General features: G+C 39.0%; 1 protein-coding gene across 1 annotated transcript in view; it reads right to left on the bottom strand.

The window, feature by feature from the left end:
* The window catches only part of ARHGEF4 (Rho guanine nucleotide exchange factor 4), a 302,751-nt gene that overhangs the window by 185,132 nt on the left and 113,542 nt on the right, over positions 1-4,077 (bottom strand). The window lies entirely within an intron of this gene.

Genomic DNA, 4,077 nt, shown 5'->3' on the forward strand with positions numbered 1-4,077 from the left:
AACAAATGACAAATCCAAGATCTTCAGGTTGAATGGTGTACTGTTCACTCACAGACAGTTGTAGGCAGCACAACAGAATCCCAATCCACAGAAGAATGTCTCTCTTCCCAGGATGTCCTTGGATATACTGGAAGCAGGCCACACCCCTAGGGAAACTCCCTTTCAACAGATTGGACACTCAGAACATAGTCATCTGATCCCATCATGGGAACAACCACACCACAACAGCTCAAACCACGCAGAATTGTGGTCCAGCCAAGTTGACACACAGCTCCAACCATCACAATTTCCTTCCTCACCCACCTCTGGTAACCAACAAGGAAACTTTCCTTCCATATATAAACCTTTCCTTGACTTTTTACAATCATGAACTGATACTATATTGGTCCTTCTATGATTGACTTATTTCACTCAGCATAATGTATAATTTTCTGTGTGAGCTTATTTTGTTTATAAATCATGTTATCACTTTCTTCATTGCTATTGTTTTACTATTTGCTAAATATTTGCATTGGTCCTCTTTTTTGCTTTGATGTGAAAGTTTATCATTTTTCTTTGAGGTTACCATGTAATTTATAATTTTCTTCCCAAGTCCAGAACAGTCCATTCTGTCTTGCAGTTTTCTTGACTTCCTTACCATTTAGAAGTTTTGTAACTACACAACTTATTTTCCTCCTTTTGGTTTTTAGTTGTCCTCATTTTTCAATTGATGTCTCTCGTTCCCTGTTTACAATCTTGTAGGCTTATTTACTTTGGATATTTCCATAACAAGGTTGGTTTCTGGGTTATGTCAGCATGTGTGTTAATGGTCAGTTGTTGTTTGCTGTTGTTGGTTCTCTGTCCAAAGGACTCCCTGTAGCATCTCTTGTAATCTTGGTCTGCTTTTAACAAATTCTCTTAATTTCTGCTTATTTGGAAATGTCCTAATTTCATCATCATATTTGAGGGACAATTTTGCTGGATATATAATTCTTGGTTGGAAAGTTTTATCTTTCAGGGTTTTATATATATCACCCCATTATCTTCTCCCTTGCATGGTTTCTGCCAAGAAATCCAAGCTTCGTTTTATTGGTTGTCACTTGTAGGTAACTTTTCATTTTCCCTATGCTGCTGTCAGGATTCTTTCTTTGTCTTTGGTTTCAGTGAGTCTGATGATGATATGTGTTGGTGATTTTCTTTCGGGGTCTATCCTGTTTGGGGTTTGTTGCACTTCCTAGATGGATATATTGTCCTCTTTCATTATACCAGGGAAAATCTCTTCCAAGAAGTCTTAAACAATTTTCTCTGTGGTTTTATTTGTCTCTTCCTATTCTGGAATTCAGATTGTTGTTGTTATGTGCCGTTGAGTCAGCCCCGACTCATAGCAACCCCTCCTTGGGTTTCTGAGGCAGTATCACTACGGAAGTAGGATTGCCCAACCTTCCTTCCGAGGAGTGGCTGGTGGGTTTGAACCACCAGCCGTCTGGTTAGCAGGCAAGTGACTTAGCCACTATGCTACCAGAGCTCCACATAGGTTATTCCTTTAGATGGCATCCCACATGAAATTTAGGCTTTCTTCATTTTGTTTTGATCTTTTTTCTGATTGATCCCTCTCCAAAGAAGTATTGAGGTATTTGTCTTCAATCTCAATAATTCTGTCTCCATTGATTCAATTCTACTCCCTTGCCTGTTCAATGTATTATCTATTTCTGAAAATTTAGTATTAATCTTCTGCATTTCTATCTGTAGATTTTGTATCATTTCTAATTTTTCATTTGTTTTGTCCTTTTGTTCTTGTATTGTCTTTTGGAATTGTTCTAGGATTTTCTGTTTTCCTCTATTTTGTCAGTGTTTTCTTGATCTGTCTCTCAATCCATTGAAGGTACCTAAATATAATTCTTTTGAATTCTTTATCAGGAAGTTCCAATGTTGTTTCTTCCTCATGAATGCGTTCTGGGTCTGTATACTGGTCTTTTGTTTCTCCTGCTTTATCTTGCTTCTTTGTGTGGACTGTGATGCCCTGTTGTCTCTGAGGCAATTGTGACATTTTTATGTTTATATTTAATTGGTGATTGTACATTGGAGTGACTTGCCCATGCTTTTTGGTTTCTTTGTTTTGTTTGTTATCTATGTAAATAGGTACTGTGCTGTGCTCCTCTATTCACTAGTTGGCAGCACTTATACACACTCCTGTCTCCTTTCCCATTGTCAGCCTCCTGTATGTCCCTGTCATCCTTGGAAAACAAAGTCTATTCTTAGGTCCCTGGAGTCAGAATGAGAATGCTGTCACTTTAAAATCCAAAATGGCCATCACTTGTAAAGATTCAAAATAGCTGCACCCTCAGTCACTTTAAATATCCAAAATGGCCATCACTTGTAAACATTCAAAATAGCTGTGCTCTCCAGACAGTTGGAAGTCCACAGTCCTAGTTCTTTCCCTCCTTGCTGTTGCCCTTCCTAGTCATAGGCCACCATTGCAGTCATCCCTGAAGCCCTTGATGACCAGGGCTGATCTTTAGGTCAATTGTCAGGTCCCAAAACCACTTGGAAATATTCAAGCTGTTGGTCCTGTCAGAGTAGCTGACAGTCCACTGCTCTGACCATCTCTGTACTCACTGTATTCATTGAGTTTTTTCCACTACTTCATGACGAATCCTCTTCTGTATACTTCCTTTCAGAGATCAGAGCTCCAGGATTATCTTCTATATCTCTCTCAATTGGTTTCTCTTTTCTTTGTTGAAGAGGGTCTGTGTATCTTGTCTGCCTATTCCACCATCTTACCAGAAGTCCTTAAGTGGAGCATCAGTAATTTTTATATATGCAATCACACTTAGTCCAAAGACAGAATGAAACAGGAATCATCACTGCTTACAAACAGGAATCTCAGAGAGGTTATGTTTTACCAGGTCTGGGTGTGAAGTCTAGCTACACCCAAAGCCAGGGCTACTTTACACTGAGAACTGGAGATAATATAGAAGGTAGAAAATACCCAATACCAAATAAGTGACAGGGACTCCCATGTACAAGAAATGAAGAGGGAGAGATGCTGTTGTGGGCTGAAGATGTTTCCACATATGAGAGAGACTGGAGCAGGAGCTCACATAGGTCTGAGTTTTGGGATAGGTAGAGGAGGAGAAAGACTATTTAGGCAGCATCAGTGGTAGGAATAGTTCTAAACTTCCAGGAGCATCCTGAAGGGCCTTGACCTGCTAGAGAAGAAGGCTTTGTTGGAAGAACATTGGAAAGATGAAAACAGAAGGAGGCTACAAGCCTTGAATATTTAGCTCTTTCAATAATAAATATTTTTTGGCTCTAATTTTCAACATTGAATCTGATGTCACAAAATTACATCTCCAGATAGAAGGGTCAGTCTAACCAGAAAGGTAAGACACATTCTTGATCTACAACTGTGTGCCTAGTACTCCATGCCATGATTTGTGGGAGATCTGACAGTTGACTAATGACACAGCAGTAATACAAAAGCAACAATTAGAGAGTGATGCAAATAAAATCAACTGAAGTGGAAATGAAAAACAATCAAGAATGGCAATCTTGTCACTGACCTAGACACACATCAATAATTGATCATAGCATTCTTTCTCAGAACAGTTTTAGACATAGTAGCAGTGTCACTACTGATTTTCTTTTTTCAATATTGGGGCAAGTGAGTGACCTAAAAAGGAACTCATAAAGAGATATATAGGCTTCTTTTCAGGGAAGACTCTTTGGAGGAAGAGAAGATTTCTGTTGAGTAATGAAGGGAACACATGATTTGGAGATACAGAAAGGAATGGAGAAGGAATTAAAAATGAGGGTTCAAAGTGAGCACATGGTATTTTGGAGTTTGTTCTAGATGGAGCAGTAACTTTAAGTGAAGGATCAGAGGAAGGGAACCAATGTGGGAAAGTCAGCTCACATAGGGGGATGTCTTTTATTTTTTATTTTGCACTGGGAAAATCTACTGCAAAAGCACTCTTTTTGTGTGTATGTGATTTGGGTGAAGATTTACAGAGAAAATTCACTTTTCATACAGGAGTTTACATACACTTTGTCTCCTGACACTGACCACAGTTTACCACAATGCAACAGCTCCCCTCC

The sequence above is a fragment of the Orycteropus afer genome, unplaced genomic scaffold, assembly GCF_000298275.1.
Source record: "Orycteropus afer afer isolate SDZICR_OR568_19922 unplaced genomic scaffold, OryAfe1.0 scaffold00274, whole genome shotgun sequence".
NCBI lineage: Eukaryota > Metazoa > Chordata > Mammalia > Tubulidentata > Orycteropodidae > Orycteropus > Orycteropus afer.